This window comes from Ailuropoda melanoleuca, chromosome 16 (genome assembly GCF_002007445.2).
Source record: "Ailuropoda melanoleuca isolate Jingjing chromosome 16, ASM200744v2, whole genome shotgun sequence".
NCBI classification, from domain to species: Eukaryota; Metazoa; Chordata; class Mammalia; order Carnivora; family Ursidae; genus Ailuropoda; species Ailuropoda melanoleuca.
This window is the reverse complement of record NC_048233.1, coordinates 11,366,640-11,392,064: the sequence shown is the minus strand read 5'-3', so window position 1 is coordinate 11,392,064 and position 25,425 is coordinate 11,366,640. Positions and strand designations below refer to the sequence as shown.

Sequence of the window (25,425 nt, the reverse complement as noted above, 5' to 3'; positions counted from 1 at the left end):
CACATATTTGAAGTGCTGTCTTGTGAAAGGTCTGGATAGACCTGGAGGGCAGAATCCAGCCGGTGTGTCAATGTTACAAGTAGAGTACTATGAGTTTGATATACAGAGCGAAATCCTAATGCTAAGAGGTGTCTCAGAAGGTAGTGAGCATATATTTACTGCCACCTGCCTATCACTGATAGTTGCTGAGGACAAAATAGTCAGCAAAGAAGGTTTGTTCTTGCCCTGATGACATCTACAATCTGGTGAGGAAGACAGAAATTGATCAGACAATCACACAGATATAAAAAGTACATCATAAAGGGTCTTAGACTATTGGCTCTGGGAGAAGCAAGGGACAGTCAACCATTTGTAGACCTCATATAGAGAGGATCTGTGTTCATGCAGGGTCTAAACTAAATGACTTGTGGTCTTTTCGGGTTCATTTCCAGAAATGTGCTTCAGTTAGTGCTGCACTGGGAAGAATGGAGGAGATTTGCCTTGAAGGGCCAAGTGAATTCCAGATTTGTGGGATTGCCAGAACGGGCTTTCTAAAGTTCCATACTAGGTCACCACAACTAAACCAGATTGTGCTAATCTTTTGATAGAGCAGGTTGGTTGAACACATGTAAATTCAATGACTTGAGAACTTGAAGACTTGAAATAGTTTTAGAGAAGTAAAGACCCTGTAAAATCTCTAAAATTTCTGAAAAGTTTCTGAAAATCCTGAGAAGTTTTCCCACCGAGGACTTAAAAAAAACAAAACAAAACAAAACAAAAAACAAAACAAAACAAAAAAACCCCAACTCTCTTTGCCCAAGAAAACAAGCAGGAAAGAAATCATAAAACTCTTTTTCAGTTCTCCCAATGTCTAAATATATCAATATACAAAACATGATAATTTTATGAGTGAAACAAGTTATACATAATGCATTTTTATGTTCCTAAACGAACAGCATGACTTTATATCTGTAAAGGGCACTAAAAATAAGCTTTGCATATATTTCAATCCCCTGCCCCCAAATTTTCTTTGAAGAAAAAAATTTTTTTTTGTTCCTCCATAGCTTAAATTTTCTGAATCTAGTCTGTTCCTTTGTTCTTGCTGCCTTGTAGCTTGTGTTCTATTCCTGTAAAGTTTACTGGTGTGAAATTAACTGTTCTTTTAGCCTAACTGATATATAAGGTTTAACTCTGTATAATGCCTCACACTTACCTGTTAGGGTGTCTAGAGAGCTAAGGATTGGGGATGATCGTTCTGTCAAAATTGTTAGCCAAGGTGGGCTGCTTCATTTCTTCCCAGCTTTAGTTTCTGTGCGGGTCTGCCAGGCACACTGACATGCAGCAAGTTTATCCAAAGGACTCAAGAACCACACAGCTAGAGAGTCATTTGTCTTCCTGACATCCCTGGGAGGCATTCAGGCAAAGAAGGCTGTTACCACTGTGGGGCATTGGCAAGAGGGTGAGCTTGGAGTCCGGACAGAGTGGTTGGGGGCCAAGAGTCTTGGGCTTTGCCATCCACTCTGTGGGACCGTGGACAGGTCACTCATCATCTCTGAGGCCTCCATTTGCTCACCGAAGAATGAGGGTGGTAGACAAAATCTCCATGGTCCTCATAAGTTCTCCCAGTCTACAAATCTGTTATCCTGACGCCACATTCCAAAGTAAGAAAGTTGGAGGATTGATCTAAGGTTATAAGATAGATTCATGGGAGCATGGTGCCTTCTTGGTTCTGAATGGCACCGCAGTCTTTCGGGTAGATGTGGTTTATCCAGGTAAACATGCTGGACAATCTCTGTTTACCACGGGAAGGAGTGAAAATAAATCTGGGGGAAAGCAGGGTTGAGGGAAGAGTAAGTTCTTCCAGTGCCAAAAGGATTCTGTGCCATAGCAGTCGTCATTTCTATGCCTACCTCAGGCTGTGTCACCTTGATATCTTTTGAGGGGTAGAGTTGGAGAAGGAATGGTCCCTCAGTGTCTGGTGCTGTTTGGTTGGCTTATTTCCTTCAAAAGCCTTCCCTTGAATGCCTGGCTTAGTTTGTAATCAGCCAGCTTGCTCCTGGCTTTGAGCTCTTCCTGACCAATGTAATAATGCCTGGGCTACTCTCCCCGCATGGTGATGGAAATGGGCTGAGTTGCTGGGTGACATTTCTGTTCTAGTGGCACAAGAGTCCTTGGGGCTCCTTTGCCCTTCCAGAAATGACTCTGAGGGCAGGATTGCCAAGAGGCTGCCAGGGAGTCTGGCCTTGTTTTGTCTCCAGACTGGTTGGCAAACCCGAGAGGCTGAGATGAACATCTGAATTTAGGAGTGCTTAATGCTGATTTAAAACTTAAGCTGTGTTCTTGGAACTAACCTGCATCTATAAACTTTTGAGGGGATTGCAATCAATATGTAAAATGAACATACGTGCTCTTTCAAAAATGACTAATCTCCACTCAACCACACTATTTCCTTTCTTGCTGCCCACATGCTAACACCACAAGGGTGGTTCTATTTATTGTCAATAAAGGCACTTCTTAGATTTCTTAGATATGAAAATGAAAAGAAATGCCTTACTTTGTATATGAAGTGGTGTGGGTTATTATGCATGCAGAAAGTAATTTTGAAAAATTGGAAATAACCTAAACTTCCATCAAGGGAGCATTGATAATTTATGGTAATTCATAAGTGAAATACCAGGCAACACTTAAAATGATTACATAGATATATCTTCGTTGATAAGGAAAACTAGATAAGGAAAACTTATTTGACATGTCAAATAAGGAGGTTAAAACTTTAAAACTATATGTAGTAGGTGATCTTATTTTTGCAAAAAAAAAAAGTAGGTATGCAAATGTATAGTATACATGCATAGTATATACAGTGTCTGCTTCTCTGCTATAAGCATTGAGAAAAGTCTGGAAGAGAGGACTCACCTAGGCTTCTGTAGTAGAGGGACAAGAAGAACTTCTGGTGTCCATGTAGCCTGGAACCAGGGCCTTAGTATTTTCAGTATATTGTTTAGGTATCACCATCTTGATTTCTGATGCTCTGAAGTTGTCTGGTCTAAAAAATTTGAACAGTGGCCAACTATGGGTGATGGAAATATGGGTGGTTCTGTTTTCTGCTCACCAGATTGATTTTTTCCCCCCACAATGAGCATTTATTACCTCTGTGATAAAATAGTAAAAATAAGAAAAAGGGATTCAGGAGAACATTGTTTGCTTGCAATGTTTTCGTTGAAGTTAATTTGAGTCTTATTTCTAGTTCAAATTACTGAGTCAACTTCCTCCCCTTACTCTTTTTTGGCTCTAAGTTCCATATACTCTATATACGATTTTGCATAATCGTATCCCTTTCCAAGTAATGGGGATGTCTGGACACATGGCAGCTTGGGCAGGACCTTCCAAAAGAAGAGTTGTCCCTTCTCCATGTGGGTGGATAATACTGACCTGTAGGGCACAAACGTTGTCTGGGGAGTCAGAGGAGAAAACCAGAAGTAGCCAGAGAAGGAAGAAAGGTTGATACCTGGAGGTTTAATCACCACTGTGGAAATTTGAATTACTGTTCTCAATCTGTCACAACATTCAAGGAGAATTAATCATCAATACCCTTGCTATGGGCTTCATGGTTGGTTCCTGCCCCTTCACTTTGGGTTTGGCTAAAGAGAATATTAATGGATGGGACTTGCCAGAGGCTTGAGAAGAGCCTGTGCATTCAGGCTACTCTTTTTATATATCAGTGATCTACCACTAGAAGAACTCCCTCCAGGCAGCTGGTGCCCGGTCAGCCTGGGCCCCAGAGGAAACCTACATGCCTACCGCCGTAAGTACAGGCTGGAGCCAAGTAGAGTGGACCTGCAGGCTGGAGCAGAGCTCCCCAGCCTCGCCTTGACTCTCCTAGACCCGCTGAATCACAGTTAGTCTTGCAGGCTTGGGAGGATGAGACTAAATCCTTGTTGTTTGAAGCCACTGAGATTTGGGGGTAGTTTATTATGTAGCCTTATTGAGGCAGTGGCTGACTGGTATACCGGTCTAAGTCTGCTAAACAGTCTCTCCTGAGTCCCTGCTGGCTGAAAGGGGATTTCTGGCTGCTTTTGCATAATAGGTATGTGAGAACAATCCAGAGATGTTATGATGACAACCTGGGAAGGAAAATAATATGGTCAACGTGACTTCCCATCCTTGTTAACCAACTGCCACTAATTTTTCATCCAGGGCCAATGTACCTTTCCTTACCAGGTTATAAATGCATTCCAGCATCATCTGAGCTCTTTAAATTAAGGATTATGCTGCTAATGTTCCAGCTGTAGGTCCGCAGTAATTCAGCTTGCTGTTAAGGCCTGACCAGTGAGCGAATCATTACGAACAGCTGACCAGCCAGGAAGCCCAGACTCTACTACTGACTCTGGGTTTTCTGTCAACCCTACTGTTTTTCACAGACCTCTTTCCTCCCATTTTAGCTTTGCTTAGCAGGGTGATGGACAAATCAGAGGTCATAGTAGACAACAGTAGCAGAAAACTCCCAGAAGTGGTGGCAGGGAGATCAGATGTAGTTTGCTTTCTGTCCAAGAACTTTGCAATCTGGGGGTTTCCTTGAAGTCAGGACTGCATTTCGATTCCCAAGTGCAAGCATTATCCAGACTCACCCTCTCCTTCTGTGCTTGGCAGCAAACGTAGAACTCCCTTGGATGCTTGCCTTATGCGCCATCAATTGTTAATGCCCCTTAGGTGGCGGCAACACAGTCCCGGGGTGGCGCTCTCGAGGAGCAGACGTAGGGACATGAACACGTAGAGGTCATCTGACAGCTTCCTGTAATGATAAGGAAGTGAGGGCCAGTCAAGGGCTCAACACAAAGCCCACCCAGATGCCGTAGGGTCTGGAGCTGGAAGCTGGAAGCTGGAACAGCAACACCCAAGCAGCACTGGCTTCTCTTGGTTTCCATAATCCACCTTTCCTATTGTCTCTGAGAATACTCACTGAAAGTGAATTTACTTATGGGGCTCACCCTCTAAATCAATGAACTTAAAAAAATTATGAAAGTCATAAATTGTCAGTGTTGGCAGTTTGGAAAATCTAGAAAGGAGCAAACAAAACACCAAATTGACCTGCAATCTCACAACACAGACACCATCAGTGCTGATGTGCTTTCGTAGTACCGGCCCTCACAGTCTGGTGTTTGGCAAACGGGTCGTTTCATTTAAGAATTTTGTAGAAATCATTTTTCTTTCCCACTTCGTATTCTTTGATAACCCTCAGTTTTAATTACTGAAAAACAGTCCAGCGTGATCCATTTACCTTTTCTACTATATTTGGGTGCTTATTTTTCCTCCAATTTTTACTATCGTAAATAATGTTGTGATGAGAATTCTTTCCCAGAAGGGGAATGGGAGTTACTTTGAAAAGTCCTGATGTGTAGTCAGGTGGGAACAATCAGTACATTGCTGTTAACAAATAAGTTTATATTACATTTTTGATAAGCACTATGGCGATCATCAAACACTTTCATATGTTCTGAACATAAAATTGTTATATTCCAAGGAAATAATCTGAAATATAACCAAAGACCTATGTTCAAAATTTTCTTTGCAACATTTTGTTTTTAATAACAGCAAAAGATTGTAAAGATAAATTCCCTTTATCAGGCATTTAGTTAAATAAATGGTGGTATATTCTTCTGAATGAAAATGATAAGTATTTTAAATAACAATGGAAAATGTTGAATGTCAGTGTAAAATAATGATACAAAATTGTGTGTATCATATGAGTTTGACTCTGAAACAACACGCACAGGAGAGAGCTCTGCCAAATATTCGTGAAAGATTGAGTGATTTTCTTCCCCTCTTCTTTGTACTTTTTACATCATCTTAAGTGTATTACTTTTATAATCAGGAAAAATTGTGTTGTTGTTCTTTATACTCACATATTAGAGATGAGATCACTTCCAGGGAAGGAAGGTATGACTGGTCTGTGTGGGTTCTCCTTCCTTCCTAACAAGAAGCATTCAGAGCATGGTAGAAGTCATACCCCAGCACTCTTACCCCTATAAACAAGATCAGTGCCTCATTGTGTAAGGCTTAACTTGATCTGACCTCCGGTTCGGTTTTCCTGAGTATGTTTTTCTATTTTTCCCTAATTCAATTTTTCTAGCTTTCAGACATTTCAATGCTTTCTCCAGAAGAAACAAAAGCACGTATGTTGGGTTTAACCTCTAAATTTTTCTCTTAATTTTGTATTTGTTTCAAATTTCAGGTAATGTTATTTTTCAGGTGGTGTGTGTGTGTATGCACATGAGTGTGTGTACTATTTTGTTCAGCTATAACTCACCTACCATACAAGTCACCTATTTAAAATGTACACTTCAACGGTTTTTAGTATGTTCGCACAGCCATGCAACCATCATGACAATTTTAGAATGTTTTCATCACCCCGCAAAAAACCTTGTACCTCTTCTTTTTTCTTTTAAGATTTTATTTAGAGAGAGAGAAAGCCTGAGTCAGAGGAGCAGAGGGAGAGGGAGCAGAAAATCTCAAGCAGAATTTTCATGGAGCCCGATGTGGGGCTCGATCCCAGGAACCTGAGATCGTACCCTGAGCTGAAACCAAGAGTCGACACTTAACTGACTGTGCCACTCAGGTGCCCCGACCCTGTACCTCTTAATAGTCACTCCCATTTTCTCCAGTGCGCTCAACCCACCCACCCTGGGTAGTCCACCAGTCTACTTTCCATCTCTATAGATTTGCCTACTCTGGACACTTTGTACAAAAGAAATCATACAATACGGAGCTTTCGTGACTGGCTTCTTTGACTCAGCGTAATGATTTTGAGGCTCATTCATATCGTACTTCATTCCTATTTACTGCCAAATAATATTCTATTATATGGATTTACTGGAGTTTACCTCTTCCTCAGTTGCTGGACATTTGGATCACCTCCACTTTTTGGCTATGATGAGTAATGCCGCTGTGAACATTGCATACTAGTTTTAATTCTGTATTTTTATTTATTTATTATTTATTTATTTATTTATATTTTTTATAATAATTTTTTATTATGTTATGTTAGTCACCATACAGTACATCATTAGTTTTTGATGTAATGTTCCACGATTCATTGTTTGCATATAACACCCAGTGCACCATGCACTATGTGCCCTCCTTACGACCCATCACCGGCCTATCCCGGTCCCCCACCCCCTCCCCTCTGAAGCCCTCAGTTTGTTTGCATACTAGTTTTTAATGTGAACATACACTTTCGTTTCTCTTGGGTACTTCGTAAGAGGATGAAATTGCTAGCTCACGTAATAACTCAATGTTTGACCTTTTGAGAAACTGCTGTACTGTCTCCCAAAGTAGCTGCACCATTTTCCTTTCCTGCAGCAACATGTGAAAGTTCTGCTCCCTCCGCATTGGTGCCAGGATGTGCTATTATCTCTGTTTCTGATTATGCCCATCTTAGTGGATGGGAAATGATATCTCATGGTTTCGATTTGCATTTTTTCTGTTGGCTGGTGATGATGAACCTCTCCCACGTGCTTATTGGCCATTTTTAGATCTTCTTTGGGGAAATAGCTCTTCAGATCCTTTGCCTATGTCTTCAGTGGGTTATTAGTCTTTATTATTGAGTTGTAAGAGTTTTTTATATATTCTAGATACAAGTCCCTTATCGGGTATGTGATGTAAATATTATCTCTCATATTGTGGGGGGGATGTGTTTTTGTGGTTTTTTTTTTTTGAAGATTTATTTTTTATTAGAGAGAGCACACATGAGTGGAGGGAGGGGCAGAGGGAGAGAATCCTCAAGCAGACCCCCCGCTGAGCACAGAGCTCAATGCAGAGCCCATTGAGGGGCTCAATCCTGCACCCATGAGATCATGACCTGAGCTGAAACCAAGAATCGGATGCCCAACCGACTGAGCCACCCAGGCGCCCACTGTGAGTTGTTGTTTTACTTACTTTTTTTTTTTAAAAGGAATTGACTACTTTCTTTCTACTTTATTTTATTTTTTAAATATTTTTTATTCATTTATTTGACAGAGAGAGATACAGCCAGCGAGAGAGGGATCACAAGCAGGGGGAGTGGGAGAGGAAGAAGCAGGCTCCCAGTGGAGCAGGGAGCCCGATGTGGGACTCGATCCCAGGACTCTTGGGTCACACTCTGAGCCGAAGGCAAACGCTTAATGACTGAGCCACCCAGGCGCCCCGTTGTTTTACTTTCTTGATGGTGCCCATTGCACAAAAGATTTTAATTTTGGAGTCCAATTTATCTATTTTCCCCCTTTGTCACTTGTACTATTGGTGTCATTTATAAGACGGCTTTGTTTAGCCCAAGGCTGTGAAAATTTACTCTTACATATTCTCCTAAAAGTTGTGTGGTTTTGCTCTTATATTTAGGTCTCTCATCCATTTTGAGTTAGTTTTTGTGTATGGTGCGAGGAAAGAGTGGCTATGGACAAAATTGTGGACCAAAATTCATATGTCAAAGCCCTGACCTCCAATGTGACTACATCTGGAAATAGGGGCTTTAGGAGGTAATTAAGGTTAAATGAGGTTACACGTCTGGGGCCCCAGTCTGATAAGGCTGTGGCCTTGTAAGAAGAGGAAGAGAGAGATATTTTCCTCCATCGTGTGAGAAGGCAGCCATCTGTAACCCAGGAAGAGAGGCCTCGCCAGAATCCGACCATGCTGGCACTCTGATCTTGAACTTCGGTCTCTAAAGCAGAATGTGAGATTCTGTTGTGTAAACCACCCACGCTATGGTATTTTGTTATGGTGGCCTGAGTTGACTAATAGTGGGGTCCAACTTCCTTCTTTTGTGTGTGGATATCCAGTTGTCTCAGTAGCATTTGGTGAAAGGACTATTCTTTCGCATTGAATTTTCTTGGCTTCAGCTGCTCTTAAACTAGCTCATGACTGAGAATGGAATCCAACCAAATCATCTGTGAGCAGAGGAGAAACAGAGAAATAAATAACACCATTCCCCTCCTCAGTTCATAAGCAGATCAGGACATTCTAGAATTTTGATCTGAAGTTTTGTCTATGCTAAGCATGAACTTTTGAATCTCCCTTTCTTTGCCAGCATTTGACAGTACCTCAGTAACCTTGCATCTGTTTCTATTGGCAAGATAAGCAAGTGACATCAGGCACATAAGACTCCAGCACCTCAAGAAAGGCTGATCTCCTGCTCTGGAGTTCAGCTGGTGTTACTGTCAGGAGTAAGTGGGGGAGGGGAGGAAGGAGGAGCCAAAGAGAACAGGCGGGCAAGTGAATACATATTTACTAACAATTTTAGTTACAAACCTATAGATTTTTACAGAAACCTAAATCCCAACCAAAGAAAGAAAAGCTTTGTCTATCCAGTTCTTTTTCCTCCTCGCCCATGGCCAAGTTTAATTCCTGCTCCAAACCAACATTGAAAGAGAAAAAAAAGCAACAACAACAAAAAACCCTTCGGCTCCCCGCAGCACACAATGGATTCATTGATCTGAGAACAAGTTAGTTCAATTGCTTGCTTTACCTTGCTGCTGGGAAAAAAACAAAAACCTCCTATAAAAGCATGGTTTGTGGGAAAAGGTGGGATTACCCAAAAAAGCTTTTCTTTGTTTCTGTGGACACTCTACAGAGCTCGAGTTGTGTAGCGAATAGGGCATGGGCTAAAAGTCAGGCCTTGTAGATTGTTCCCGGCTAAGCTACTGATCCAGCCTGTAGCATGGGCATACCCAGAAGTCTTCTCCAGTTACCCGCAAAAAAAAAAAAAAGGGAGACAAGCACCGGTGATTCCTCCATAGGACCACACTGTTGGATTTCTACCCTTCAGCTTTCAAGGATTCCACGGTGAACCCCCTGGAGACACAGAGAGGCGGAATCCTCCCTCTACCCCTCCACTCTTTGGATTGGATAGACGACTGAAAATTAAAAGCAGCAAGGCTGGCACTTCTGTGCATGCCTCAGTTAGCAATGTGGCCAGGGGTTCCCAGTGAGATGGATAATTCTAGGGGGGATTTTCTGTTCACAGCTTCAAAGCTGAGATGAAGTTTGCACAGACCTTTTTGTCCAGGGCATGGAATGCCATGGGCATGGTTCAGATTTTCATATGCTACATGCATTGGTCTCTTCGAGAGGGAAAGCAAAGAAACTGATGGACACAGCCCTGAAGGGATCTGTCCCCTCTTCTTGACAGAGGAGACATTTGGGCTCAATCTGCACTTGCTTAGTTTCTTCCCTGCTTCGTCAACCTAGCATTTCTGGAAGCTGACGCGGCTTTGGGTCACAGTCCGCTACGAGAATAACCTTTCTGTAAGATTTAGTAGGCCTGGGTGTGTTTTGTTCCCCTTCTTTATTACATCATGCATAACTGGATGCAAAATTCAATTCTTCTTGTTGCTTAGGAGATGGGCAGAGTCCCTAAAGTCTGAGAATATTACAATAGGTGCTAAAGAATTCCACATTATAGAAGAATACGAAGTTGGCCCACTCTTCCAGACATGCTAAGAAATGGTAAAACCCAGATCTGTTAGCATTAACAGTCACCCACCTGCAACCTTTAAAAAGAGTTGAGATGAAGAGCAGGGGTGAGGATCCTCTGGAGGCAGCTCTTAGAGTGCTGTGCCACTCCCACCCAGGGGGGAGAAGAACAAGGGGACTTCCCTTTCACTTCCAGCCAAGAGAGAGGACTCCAGGATCTGAGACAGGAGAGAAATGAAAAGAGTGAGAGAGACACTGAGCTGCACTAGGTGTGATTATAGTCTTAGACAATGGTGAGGATGGGCCCATTTCCTTGGACCCCAGACATGAGCGCCTTGTGGACGGGAGCCAGCCCCGAGCTTTCTAAAAGGGCTCCCTGGAGGGATGACAAGACCAGTAGACGTGGACTTCTGGGAGCCTACAGGGCTGGGGGAGGGTGAAACTCAGCCATCCTGAGAAGCTCTGTGTGAAGTCGGATGACTGTCATTTATCATGCAAATGGAGACACCTGTGAGGAAGAAAGGGGGTGCCCTTAAGGAGTTTGCTAGGGCAACAGGCTTAAAGGGAAACTAGCCTTGCAACCAGGGCCTATGGTCACCCTCGTGGTAAGGGGACTGAGGTGGAGCTGCCTATAACCACTTGGCAACTGCCTCCCACAAAAGGTCAGCTTTGCCTGCCTGCCAGGCCCTGTGGCTTCCAACACCAGGTCACAGTAGCCCCAGTCCTGTAAGACGATGCTCTTTTCCTCTAGTCCCACTGCCCCAAATCGGACCCAGAAGGGGTCAGGAGCGATAGCTGGCGAGAATGGGAAGGTCTCATGGGGGAGATAGGGAGGAAGATGGCCAGGTAACCCTCCCTGGGTCCAGGCAAACAGTTGGCATCTGAAGTCCTGCCCTGCTGGAAAATGAGAGACTCTCGAATTTAGATAAAAGTCCAGAATTTTGATCATGACCATGGCCTGGATATTTAAGCTACTAAATGAGGCTGTTTTGGTGACTGAAAATGACCCGTGTGCCTAGGAATGGTCAGAAAAGCTACTAGACCTGTTTGAAATCTCCACCAGTGCCAGAGAAAGAATCTGCTTGCAGAATGGATTTAAAGGGACCGCAAGAGAAAGACGACAGTTGCTTTCCGATTGCAATCGATTGAATCAATATCAGTCATTAAAATACAACTGAAAGAGGACATGAGAACTTCATCTGTTCCTCATGCCCTGAATTGTAGGGGGGCTGGCAATGGATCACCTCCCGTTGATTTGATTTTCGAGCCAGGAGCTGTGTCTGTGGGGTCCAGCCCACGCCTGGCACTGAAGAAGCGTAAATGAATACGAGCTAGTGTAATGACTTACCTAGCGTCCACGATGGGCCAGAGACATGTATTATCCTTCTTAATACTTAACCCTCTAAGGTTCACGGTCCAAGGTTTCATTCATCAGTTGTAGAGTTAGGATTCCCACCCAGGGTTTTTTCCTGCTACAGCTGGTTGCCATTCCAGAGTTGCTGAAATTTTTCTTGAAGAACAGAGAGAAGATACATTTTATTAGTTTTGTGAACTGCTTTGCAGTTCAGTGCAGAAGTCAAGAGTAGGGACCTTGGAAGCAGATGGCCCGCCTTCAAATCCTGCCGACGAGCCTTATAAGACATATGACCTTGAGAAAGGTAGTCAACCTTTCCGTGTCCTCAGAAGCAGCAGCTGGTGAGTGTGGGAGAATCCAGTGGGGGAAAGAGGAAGGAAGATGGCCATGCAAATTTCGCTGACTACAAGCAAATAATACAACTATTATATTCTGCAAATATATTTAAAGAAACAACTATTATTATACTATACAAATAACATATTGCTTATAGCCATAATAATGATACCTATTTTACAGCGTTACTGTAGGTTTAAGTGAGATAATCCATGCAAAAAGCTAGAGAAGATTCTAGTGTATGTTTAAAAATGTTGACTGTTGGGGTGCCTGGGTGCCTCAGTACGTTAAGCATCTGCCTTTGGCTCAGGTCATGATCCCAGGAGTCTGGGATCCCCTGGTGAGCAGGGAACCTGCTTCTCCCTCACCCTCTTCCCCTTCCCCCTGCTTGAGCTCTCTCTCCCTATCTCTCTTTTTCTCAAATAAATAAATAAAATCTTTCAAAAAAAATGGTGACTTGTTATTAATGTGCTTCGATGATCTCATTTCCTAGATGCTTGGAGCACAGACCTCTCTACGGCCTGAGGGTTTAGTAAATAGTACATCTAGATACTGCAGGGCTCATGGTCAGTTGAGACCCAGCAAGGCTTACGTTGTACTGCTCTCTCTCTGGTTCACCAGGACCCATCGTGGGCTCTTGAGGAGGTCAGCCTCCCTCCTGTCTGGAACCTCTGCTCAAGCCATACCCATGCCTTCCACTCCCTACTGCCCTCTCTCTGCAGAGTCTATGTTCTTTCCAGTGTATTTTATCCCAGAGATTAGATCTGCATCTGTGATGACCCATTTCTTGTCTCATCGCTTCTCTCCCTTTTCATGTTATTTGCTTTTCTTAACAAAGGAAACTTGCAACTTTGGTTCAAATTTCCTTTAGCAAAATTTTCCCCAAAGATAAAGTCCTTCTCAGGAGGCTTCTTGGAACAGGAATCTGGGAGCTTCCTCTTCCCTTCTGTGCGTGGGCAGAGTTTCCTGTTTGCCTGTAAGGTTGAGCCGGCCTATCCCCCAATGGTTCTGGGAGGAAAGGACCCTCCAGGAGGCCTCCCCCCAACTTTTGTGAGAGGAACCTCACGATGAACTCTGACCAGCCAAGCCCTAGAGAAGCTGTGTCTTCTCCTCCCCCTGCTATCCCCATTTCTGCCTTTTTAGCTTCAACAACCAGATTCAGTACTGGTTCCACCACCAGCCTAGAAATCATAAGCAAAACCATAGCTTCCTCCCTGATTTTTGCCTATCTTCTCAGTATACCCTACTCTATCGTAGGCAAAATCTATATTAAGGGCTCTCACTGCGAGAGTGGCTTTAAGAAAGCTGGCTTCGAAATGGGCCAAGAGTTCCTTGTTAGGCAGCCAGATAATGGGAGACAGTGTTTGAAGTCGTACCAAGCGTCTGGTCAAAGCAGAGATGGCAAGATAAAAAAACCTGTCTTAGAAACTGGGAATTGGCAGGTCCTAGAATTTTTTCCATGCTAAGCAGCCCATAAAGGAGACTAAGCTGGTCTGCACTGGGGAGGGTGGTGACAGATGCCGGTGGAGCAGGAAACTGGATTTACAGGGCTGTGAAGAGGGCTCTCAACCCCAAACAGAGAGCTTGGACCTGAAGTACACCGAGAGGGGAGGCTTGTTCAAAAAGGGCTTATACCAGGCAGGAAAGCATGATAAAGCAAGGTGGACAAAAACTGAGTTCACGTCTCACTCAGCGCCACAATGGGTTAGCTGGTGACCTTGGTTAAGTTACTTATCTTCTATGCCTTGGTTTCCTCATTTTGGATATGGGACTGGTAACAGTACCTGCCTCCTAGGTTGTTGTAAGAATTTAACTGAGATAATGCTAGTGCCTAGCAGAAGATCTGACACCACCGGAGTCCTCAATCAACAAACATCGACTGGTGGCAGTAGCCGGAATGGTGTCCCCAAGGGTAGTGCCTAGAATGAGCAGTTAGTCTGGAAGAGGGGAGGGCTGTGTTGACAGGGAGAACTTAATACCAAGTTGGATTCAGTAGCAAAGCTATAATTTCCCTCTTTGTGGGTAGCTAGCATCCTCGAATTCCCTACAGGATGGAAGAGCAGATTTCTACACGAAACCATTAACCAATGGGTGTGATAACCAATCTGGCATAGCTCCGTGAGACGGGGGTCAAGTTTAGAGTCGAGAGTGAAGAGTTACCTTTAATTCTTGGAAGCATGTAGGTGGAGAAGTAAGAACAACCTATTTTTCAGGATGAGCCCCCTACAGTGATTTTTTTTGCCTGTGGATAAGGAATGTGGAGATGCAAACTAGTGCGGAGGTGAAGGGTACAAGCGTCAAATATTGTTCACAGTCGTTAGTGTCTGTTAGAATCACCTCAGGGCCTCCTGGTTGGATAGACTACAGCGTCTGAACTTCCACAGTTTCTGTTTTTCGTTTTGTTTTACTTTCAATATGTCCTCTCATATCTGTGCCTCTGTTTCTGCTCTTGCTATGTCAGGACCATCTGGGGTTGTTAAAGGTTTTGTGTTAAAATTATTACTTAAAAAACTGGGGGGCGCCTGGGTGGCTCAGTCATTTGAGCGTCCCACTCTTGGTTCCAGCTCAGGTTCTGATCTCAGGGTTGTGAGATCGAGCCCCTTGTGGGGCTCTGTGCTCAGCGTGGAGCCTGCTTCAGATTCTCTCTCCCTGTCTCTCCCACTCACCCTCTCTCTCTCTCAAAAAAATAAATAAATAAAATCTTAAAAAAAAACCTGACTTCCCAGGTCTCTTCCTCTCTTTGTACTTTTTGGAGGCAAGTCATTAAATTCATTGAAGTTTTTTTGAATATTAATAATTAATAAATACATTTGTAAAGATTTTATTCATTTATTTGTTTATTTAGAAAAGAGAGAGCATGAGTTGGGGAAGGAACAGAGGGAGAGGGATGAGCAGACTCCCTGCTGAGCACAGAGCCCTGTGCAGGGCTCAATCTCATGACCCTGAGATCACGATGAGCTGAATACAAGAGTTGGACACTTAACCAACTGAGCCAACCAGGTGCCCCAAATTTATTCAAGTTTTGAAATTCTCTGATATTATTTAAACTTTTATGTGATTTTACGTACCTTGAGAATAGACATGTCATAAAACGCAATTCATTTGTTGGCTGATTATTACAATGACCTGGAACTGATACAGTCTGAGAGAATAAAAACAGGTCATTAAGGTAAGTGAGTGGGTTCAGTGACTAGTAGATCTCTTGAGTTTATGAGATGGGAGTTTCCTGTCCTAAATATTGTATTTGTTACTGAGCACTGGAGATTGAAGCCGGGGTGCAGGGGTGCATGGGCATCTGGCTCCAGGGGTCTCAAGCAGACTGGGTTCAGCCGCTCGCCCCTGACAAAATCCAGAGGCAGAGAGACGAGTGGTGGTGAAGCAAGAAAATAATAGATTTCAGTGAGGCCGGCACAGGGAAGACAGGGGACCGACGTGTCAGAGGCTATCTCCCACCACTGTTCTTGGCTCAGTAGGGTCTCCGATGGAGTTCCCAGGGGTGCTGCTGCTCCGCCCACCGTACTCTGAAAACCACAGCTATGGCCTCCGATGGACTTGGTTGTAAATTTCCCCCTTAACTACTTTTATCACCTTAACCAACTTATACAACCTCTGTGAGCTTCAGTTTTCCCATCTGTAAATAGAATAATAAGACTTACCTCTTGGACTTGTTTTGAGTATCAGTTAAAAAAATATATGAAAAGTGCCTAGCACTTAAAAAAAGTAACTATGAATGAGTGGATGGATGTTAGGGACTAACATAGCAGGAGTGGGAGGCTTAAAGAGCTGGAAAATCTGGGACTATAAAGGGCATTAAGAAGCAGGGCGGAGAAGCCGAGCTGTTTCCCCTTTGGCTCCAGTCTGTGCCCGCCATCATCGCAGACTCGGGAAGGCATGGGGGTTCATGGGAGGCAGAAGGGCCAAAGGCAGCTTTAGAGCCCTTGGTGGAAGGGACGGGGCTTGGCTGTTCTCAGCAGAAGAGATATTTCTGGCTGGTTGCTCAGCTTTGTAACTCAAGGCAAAAGCACATCTAGAAGTATTTTGAAGGCAGAGAGAAACTCTACTGAAGGGTGGACTGCTTCCATCCAAAACTCTCAGGGCCGGACTTGGCCTCTCAGGAGAACACTGTGTTTGCAGGCCTTGGGCTGGGGCTCGGCAGTCTCTTCTGCTCAGAATGTTCTTCTCCTTTGGCCCCATCTGTGGAACTTGTATTCACCCTTTAAGGTTCTTTGTCTCTGTGAAACTAGTGGCCCTTCACAGGCGGATTTCTTTGTTACCTTGTTAACACATCTCTCTCTCACTCTCTCTCTCAACTGTAAGCACTTCAAAAGCACAAACTTTAACTTGTCTTTATATGCCTTTTGTGCTCTCTAGCAAAGGACTGGCTCCATAAATGTTTGGTAAATTATGGAGGAAGGAAGAAAGAGAGGAAGAAGGAAGGAAGGAAGGAAGGGAGGAAGGGAAGAAGGAAGGAAAGATTTGCATTTTAAAACGCAAGTTTCTAGAAGGCAGGATGGACATGCCACTCTTCAGTTGGCTCTTCCACAGAATACATCAGGCATTCAGTCAACACTTTCCAAAGGTTCCTGCTTTTAATTAGGACTTGCACGGCTTGAACTTGGGTTTTGAGCGTGCTTAACAGCTTCTAACTCCTTTGAGTTTCCTTCTTGCCCTCTGCCAATGTTTTCTTTCTTTACTCTTTCACCTGCTCAAGGCTTTATTTCATTCCCTCCTCTCCCAAGAAGAAACTAATATATTGAACACCTAGCTAGGGGCACAATGAATAACTTTCTATTTTTTTTTTTTTAAGATTTTATTTATTTATTTGACAGAGATAGAGACAGCCAGCGAGAGAGGGAACACAAGCAGGGGGAGTGGGAGAGAAGCAGGCTCATAGCAGAGGAGCCTGACGTGGGGCTCGATCCCATAACGCCGGGATCACGCCCTGAGCCGAAGGCAGATGCTTAACCGCTGTGCCACCCAGGCGCCCCTGAATAACTTTGTTTAAATTTTGCTTTACTCTACATTCTCAGACTTTATCATTACAGCACCAAATGGGTTTAAGAATCTATCTGTGAGTGGGGAGCTCTCCTCTCCCCGTACTCTCCTAACCCATGAAGGAAGAAGCCCTGCTAACAAATTCACTTTCCTGGGGAATTGCTACAGCTTGTAAACCTGTCAGCTTGGGCCGCCATAACACAATACCATACACAGCGTGGCTTAAACAACAGACATTGATTTTCTCCTCATTCTGGAGGCTCAAAGTCCTTGATCAAGGTGCCAGCCACTTTGGTTCCTGGTGCAAACACTCTCCCTGGCTTGCAGATGGCCCCCCTTCTTGTTGTGGTCTTTCCTCTGCCATGTATGGGCTGGAGAGAGCGAGCTCTGGTATCTCTTCCTCTTCATATAAGGACACCATGTCTATCAGATTAGGGCCCCACCACTATGCCCTCCTTTAACTTCCCCTCCATACAGGCCCTATCTCCGAATGCAGTCACACTGGGAGTTGGGGCTTCAACGTGTGAATTTTAGGGGGACACAATTCAGTCCGCGGCACCGTGGTTGCTCCTGTCTGCAAGAGGAGGAGTTGATTGGATGACTGAGAGCCTGACCCATCCATTGGGCTGACTTTTAGGGGCCAGGCGTGATGTAAAGATGGGAACTCCTGCACCTCTGGCCCTCTCTGTTGAGACTCAGAGGGCTGGCGTTGTGTTTCTGGATCATTTGCTGTAGGCAGAACCGTGAGTAGACTCAGGCTGCCCCAGCCAGACCTACTCTCCCTCTTTTCCTTCTTTTCAGCCTGCTGCTGGGTGAGTAAATTAGGCCAGTGCTGCTCTGTAGATCTGTCTGTCCGCAACTCTGAGAAGGAGAAGAACGCCTCCCTCAACTCTGGTCCAAGCCGCGTTTGCCAATTAGACTTTATGAGAAAGCCCAGTCCTTGGAGATTTTGAGCTACGTGGTGACTCTATTTTAAATTGCACCCCTCCGTGTCCTGGCCTTTCCCATCTCCTGACTCTGCCCCTTTCTCTTTTCTCCACAGCACTTTTCCATTCTCTAATATTCCTCCAGTTGAGCCGTAAGAATCTTTTAATACACTTTCAAATGGCTTTCTGAAAAAAAGATACTTTAAGTGAAGGGTCAGAGCGTCTTTCTATGGAGGACGGTAGGGACAGATTAACTTAGGGAACAATGCTCTTAGGCACAGTTGAGGGAGAGTCTGTTACCTGTCATCTGACACCTAAAACGTGGTTTTGGAGCAGAGGCGATATAAACAGGCTCTGTGTCTTTGGCTCATAGAAGCTATGCGGGAAATGGTGATGATGGCGGGGACCATTTACTGAATCCTTCAATGTATGGGCCAGAACGCTAAGTGATTTACACGCATTTTCTCTTCTAAGTATCCCTGGGATGCAGCTAACACCATTCATTTGATTTTACAGTCAAGGAAACTGAGGTCCAGTGAAGTTAAGTGACTAGCATGGAGTCCAACTCAGGTCCGACGTGCGTGTTGCTCAGCTTAAGAAAAGCATATTCTAACCATTAGAGCTGGCCAGTGACAGAGTGGAAGGCTTACCACGTGGTATCTTTGCTCCGAGCCTGACCCAGCAGAGGCTGGGTGACCATCTGTTAGGGCTGTTGCAGAAAGGAGATCGATTTAGACAATTTCTGAGTCTCTTTCCAACCGTAAGATCTTATGGAAACTTGACAGGCGGTCCTGTGGGAAAGGAATTAGATTTGTTCTTTGTAGCTCTGTTCAATAGAGTAGCATTTCTCAGGCTTTTCCATCTAGAAATCCCCAATGTCAAAGGCAAGTGAATGGATACTCCTGGGAGGTCTGGGGCAGAGCTGCCAGAAGCAAAATTTTGTGTCAAGTCTGGAAAACAAATTGTTTGAACTTTAGAATACACATGAAAATATGCTTGTTTGTTGTAAGGAGAAGTATTTTAAAGTTTTGAAAACCTTTTTAAAAGAAGAGATGTTCAACACAAAGCTTAAATTCCGCCCCACTTCCCCAATAAATCTTCATTTCAGTTTGGTTCATCAGGAAAACACGCCATGTTTATTTTATGACTTTACAAATCCCCAACACATCACCAAGTCTCCCAGGGGAAACATTTGTCTTGGTGTGAGAAGTAAAGCAGTAGTGTTAAGACCAATGGGGAAAAGTTACAGAGAGGAAATCAGGTTTTATCCCAGTGCAAGCAGGGTCTTTCTAAGGGCTGCAGTGGTCCAGCAGTGGAAGGGACCCTCAAAAAAAGTGGTAAGTAAGCAGCCACGGAAAAGTTTCCTAGCAGAGATGGGTCAAGGGTCCGAGGAAGTTAAAAGGGGACTCCACGTTGGACTCCTAGTGCCAGAGCAAGTTCATGGCCATGATGATAGGAATAGGTGAAGACGTGCTCTGCACTGCTCAGAAAAGGTTTGTAGAGAAGCCATGACTGAGTAACAACCAACATAGTCTTGACTATGTGCCAGGCCTGATTCCCAAAGCTTTAATGTGTCATTTAGTTCTGAGTGACACATATTGTCATCAGTCCCATTTTCCAGATAAGGAAATAGAGGCACAGGGAAATTAAGTAAATGGACCCAATGTCTCACAGCTGCTAAGAAGCAGAGCTCAATTTTGAATTCAGGCTGTTAGGAGTTAGGGCCAGAACTGGCTGTATCAGCACCCTCCCTGTCCCCTACCACATGCTGTCACTTCCTTGGTTCCGGGCTCTGACCTAGAAGGGATCTGGTCCCCAGGAAGGTGGCCAGGTGGTGAGTGGTCAGGACATCTGGACTCTGGTCCACACCCTGCCACTAACCAGGTGACCTTGGAAGGGTCACTTACTTTTCCTGTTTTTTCACATGCTAATTCATTATTTCTGAGCCTGCCAAGGAGAACATAGTTTTGTTTTGTTTTGTTTTTACATATCTTTTACTAAAACTCAGGAAAATTATGCCACATTATGTAGGAGTCCCACTGTGCTACCAGCAGAACTGAACTATAGCAAAACAAAATGAAGCAAACAACTAAAAAAACAAAAAGCAAAAAACCTACTGGGAGGCGCCTCTCTCTCCCTTGGATTTACTTTTTCTAGCAGGTGGCATCCTGTCCCAGGGGGCTCTAGACTCTGTAGGGAGTGTGTCTTTCATGAGACCAAGGGCTGTTCTTCATGGCTCTCAGCACCAACAGTATAATAGGATTTACTGAATTCCTCTTACTCACTGTGTATTTGCAACTTTACAAAAACACGGGTAGATTGTGTCCAGACGGCCGTCTGGTTTCCAGTTTAAATGACCGCATGATGCATTGATGTGGGACAGTGGCTTCAGCTGTGAATCATTTCTGGATTCCCCACTGCCATAGCGAGAGGAGGAGGAATTTTCGGGATCTCCCAGGGAATCTCTGCTCTAATGTGTCCCCCTCCAAAAAAACAACGGAGGCTGGGGGATGGGTGAAATAGGTGACGGGCATTAAGAGTCACCTCTTACGTATCATGATGAGCGCTGAGTAATGATGTATAGAATTGCTGAATCACTGCATTGTACACCTGGAACGAATATAACACTATATGTTAGCTATACCGGAATTAAAATAAAAAACTTAATAAAAGAAAAAAACACAGCAACAATGGAGCCAGGAAAGGCTCCTGATACAGAGTCACACTGACCACTAAGACCTTTCTCTTATCATAAGCCCAGGATTGGTGAGGCAAGTCCCACGTAATTCTTCCCAAGATGCTATTTCAATCATGAGAGGATCTCACTAGGAAATTGGGCCACCAGAGGAATTTTACCCCTCATCTCCTTTTCCTCTTCAGAAGACTCACCTCCACATGAGAGTCAGATGCACACAGGCTTGCTATTTTCAATCTGGAAAATTTGCCCGAGTGACCTGAGGGTCTTACGCACTTGTGTTTGTAGGTGTCAAGAGAAGGCAGCATTGATCTGATGTCCCTGGAAGATCTTCCAAGTGGCCTAGCAAGACCGGGACAGCTCAGAGGAAACTGTCTGCTCACTCATATATTCCACAAGAATACCTTGAGTACCTACTTGGTGGAGATACATAGAACAACATATGTAAATATCTGTCTGTCTGTCTATCATCTATCTATCTGGTCTAAATACATAGCTTACAGTATGGCTCAGTTTATTCCATAAATAAAACTTGGCAATACAAAGAGACAAGTATAGTATAAGAGGTGGGGTCAAAGAGCTGTGGAGGGAAGGGCGGCCTGTCTTGAGTAGGACGACAAGGGAGAAGGGCATTCCAGGAAAAGAGCATGAAGGAAGTAAGGACAAAGAAATAAAGAAACACTGAAGAGCCACCATCACTGGGGGCGGGGATGGTTCAGTGTGGCCAGTGCACAGGGTGGATTTATGGAGTGAGGGAAGTATTTGGGGCTGGAAAGACAGATTGGGGCAGCTCATGAACCTGCCCCAGTGACTTGTCAACCTGGCTTAGAGGTGGGAATGAAGGCAGTGAAGAGGGGAGAGTCTGAGGGTAGATGGAGTGAATTGAGGGGCCCAGGGGGGTTAAATGGGAGGAAATGGATATTGAGAATTTTATAAAGAGATTGTTAATAATACTGTCAGCTAAGTGCATTGGATACATTCTATGGGCCAGGCAGTGAGCTAGGTACTCCATTCACATTTAATACTCATAGTCACCTAGGGCAATGGGTCCTGTAATTATCTTTTATTTTACAGGTAATGAGACTTGGGATATGGAGGTAAAATAAATTGCCCAAAGTCACAGATAGTGAGAGAGCTGAGATTCAAACCCTGTTGTCTTATCCAAGGGAGAAATAACTCAAGACAAGAAATGCAAGGAAAGGAGAAGAAAGCCAATTTACTTGTCTCGAGTTATTTGTCTATTTCATTTTACAGCACTCATTTCTAAACATGTTTTGTTTGTCCTAGATGACCTTTCTTTCCAAAATCTTTGGTAACATTTTCTTCTTTGCCTATACCTTTTTCTAATTTCGTTCTCTCTGCAACCAGTCCTACATTTACACAGCTCATTATGAAACACTCTTTAGAATGCAGTTGTATGAAAAGCTAATGCAAAACAAAAATTAGTCTGTAAAATATATTAACAAGGTGAGCAACATCTCTTTGTGGGTTTCTCTGTACAGGTGATTTGTGTCTCAGTGCTGGGGTTTGGAGGGGAGATTCACAGTGTCTGTTTTGTTTTTTCACATTTCCTGAGCTGGACACTGGGACTTTTGGAGCTCATGCATACCCACCCATATCTCAGTATAAACTGAGATGCAAAGCAATTTGAACAGGACAGAAAAGAAAGAAAGAAAGAAAGAAAGAAAGAAAGAAAGAAAGAAAGAAAGAAAGATTAATGAAATGCCTAGTAGCCACCATGAGTCTAACTTGTGCATCTATTTGACCTATCAGTATAATCAGTCTGTTTAGTGTATGAGTCCACCTTTCTCCATGAGCAGGGGGAGAAGAGAAGCTTGTGGTTGCATATGCATGGCCAATAAAGGTGTCCTTTCACAGAAGAAATGCTCTGAGAACAGCGTACCCTTGCCTTGCTCCTTCATGAGTTCCAAGTCCTCTAAAGGAGATCTAAGCGTTCATTCATAGACCCTTACCGCAAAATCCAAACTGTTTTTAGGAGTGGAAGAGATGGGCTGAAAAGTTATTCTTGGTCCACACTCTGGCTCCTCTATCCTACTAGCAGCTAGGGACTTCCGCTGGTTAGCTGTATGGAATCCAAGGGCAATCCAAGGTTAGGGCTCCTGGAGGAAGACTCTTTGTTCCTCTCTCGCCATGACAGTGTTCACAAGGGAAGGAAAAACTCAACATAATGTTTCTGCCTCTCTTTAGAAGCTGTCAGAAAGGACTTCTAGATTGGGCATCTTTACATGTGCAGTGTTCATAAGACCATCACGTAGCAGCCGAACCAACAGAATTGCTATCACCTCTTGAGCTGGGCCGGTCTGCTTGGCTCCAGGTCCTCAAGTTCAGGACAGAGAGCAGAGAAAAGCACTCTGAAGCTATGGGAGAACCACAGAAACCACCGCCAGGAACTGAGACACGAGGCCTCTCCTTGGCCGCTCATGAAGCAATGCAACAACGCTAGACAAGGAGGACATCTGTTGGATAACCAAGTCTCTCGTTAGTGGAGTCCGGGGGCTCCGACTGGAGTGGGCTGGGAGAGTTTGACAGAAAACTTAGAGGCGATGAGTATAGACAGCACTCTCGGAGAATTTTGTTGCAAAAAATGTTGAAGAGAGCAAAGGAGAGGGCAGTAAGTGCCTGGCAAAGTCAATGGGAGATTTCTTTTTTAAGATAGGAAATATAATAGCTGCTGGGATGTATGACGCAGAGGTACATGTATCATTATGGGCATATCTCAAAAGCATAATGCTGAGTAAAAGGCAAGTGCAGAATAGAACACAAAGTGTGACATAATTTTATTTAAAAGGTAAAATATGAAAAAAAATCCCCATCATTTCTTTATGAGTATATATGTATCCCATTTTTGACTATCCTAAATAGTTTATTAGATAAGAATATCATAAATATCCCTTATATTGGTAGCAAAGATGGAGCTGGAGAATACTGTGCCTTCTCCAAGCTGCACAGGAAACCACGGCGAGCATGGTGGCACTTGAGACCCTTTCCAAGGCCATGGCTCTTGTGGCCTGCAGATGTGAGCCCTTGAATCTCCCTGTGCTTGTAGACTGGTTTCGTGACCCACTGGGTGTCAGATTCTTCCTCTTCCTCTTCCTCTTCCCCACCCCCCTCTGCCTCTTCCTCCTCCTCCACTACTTGTCCTTCTTCTCCTTCTTCTTTTTCTTCAGATTATATTTTTAAGTAATCTCTACGCCCAATGTGGGGCTTGAATTTACAATCCTGAGATCAAGAGTTGTACACTCTACTGACTGAGCCAGCCAGACACCCCAGGATTTCTTCTAATAGCTTAGTGGAATAAGTCAATGAGAAGAACCTCCAAGAATTTGTATGTGGAATCTTCTTCAATCGAGTCAGAGTTCAGGGCTCTCAGGGTCTCCAGTCGTACCTAGCTGGCTCCTTAGCAACAGACTGAAGACTTCGAGCAAACTAACTGGTTAACACCATGATGGACGGGATTCCTGTAGGTTGCCCTTGGGGGCATGTGAGTCCAACATATGACATAACCTTGCCTGACCTTGTGTCCCAGTGTGTGCACTTTATGGGGTTGGTAGAGCAGAGAGCTGGCGGTACTGCCCATAGCACCTGGAGAAGAAAACGTATTATATGGGACTGCTTCTTCTTCTTAGCTCTCAAATGTGATTGCAAACACCCATCTTGCTTACCTGGTGGTTGCAGCCACATGGGAAGCCATAGTGAATATTTTTTCAAAGTCTTCATGGGACTGATACCGTTAGCTCCAGGCCAATGGTTGCCTAAGGAGGGAGGGATCAGGGAGGAACATACAGCATTCCATGTATCTAAATGCTGTTTTTGTTTTTTTTTTTTACAAAAAAGGAAATGGAATAAAATATAGCAAAGTGTTAATAATGTTAAAGTAGGTGGTGGACACACAGCTATTTAATTATAGTCTACACTTCTCTCTTTACATTGAAATACTTACTAATGTAAAACGAACAAACACAAAAATGTCATCATCACCATCACCACTACCACCAATAAAGACATTCATTCCCCCTTGGGAAATTTCAAATATAAGGGTCTATCAGAATATCGGGCTATGGGTTATGGTTTCTTAATGTCTCTTTTTTCCAGCCTCTTGATGCTGTGAAAACAAAAAGTTAATTGAATGCACTTAGTTAATGTTTTCCCCTCTACTGTCTCACCTTCCACCTTAAGGGAGTGTTCTGGTATATGGACATGGTCATGAGAAGACGGGATGATGTTCTCTCTCTCTTTCTTTTTTTTTTTTTTAAAGATTTTATTCATTTATGTTGAGAGAGAGAGAGGGGAAAGTGCGTGCATTGAGCGGAGGGAGGGGCAGAGGGAGAGGAAGAGGGAAACAAGCAGACTCTCTTCTGAGCCGGGAGGCCGACTTGGGGCTCAATATCATGACCTTGTGATCATGACCTGAGCTGAAATCAAGAGTCAGACGCTTAACTGACTGAGCCACTCAGGCGCCCCAATGGGGTGATTTTCTGATGACAGTTCCTGTCAGTAGAATATACGGAATATACCTATGCATTTGTTTAGAGCCATGTTGACAGTTTTGCACAAATCATTTTGGAGAGAGGTAAAAGCTATGACCAAGGCCTGGATTGAGCCACATGACCCCACCACTGCAAAACTCAAAGCTCATCCTTGTGGCTTTTGTTTTGTCCCTAGTAAGTACTGAGAAGCAG

At 43.9% G+C, this 25,425-nt stretch overlaps 1 long non-coding RNA gene and 1 pseudogene across 2 annotated transcripts in view; one reads left to right on the top strand and one right to left on the bottom strand.

The window, feature by feature from the left end:
• The window catches only part of LOC117796766, a 45,428-nt gene that overhangs the window by 18,826 nt on the left and 1,177 nt on the right, over nucleotides 1-25,425 (top strand). Inside the window, exons 2-3 of one of the 2 annotated variants that reach the window (XR_004621422.1) lie at nucleotides 21,014-21,169; nucleotides 22,934-23,124. This is a non-coding gene — a long non-coding RNA (uncharacterized LOC117796766). Of the gene's footprint in view, nucleotides 1-21,013; nucleotides 21,170-22,933; nucleotides 23,125-25,425 lie in introns of those variants that run through there. The other variant, XR_004621421.1, reaches the window with a different exon arrangement.
• On the bottom strand, nucleotides 23,250-24,965 carry LOC109490496 (annotated as a pseudogene).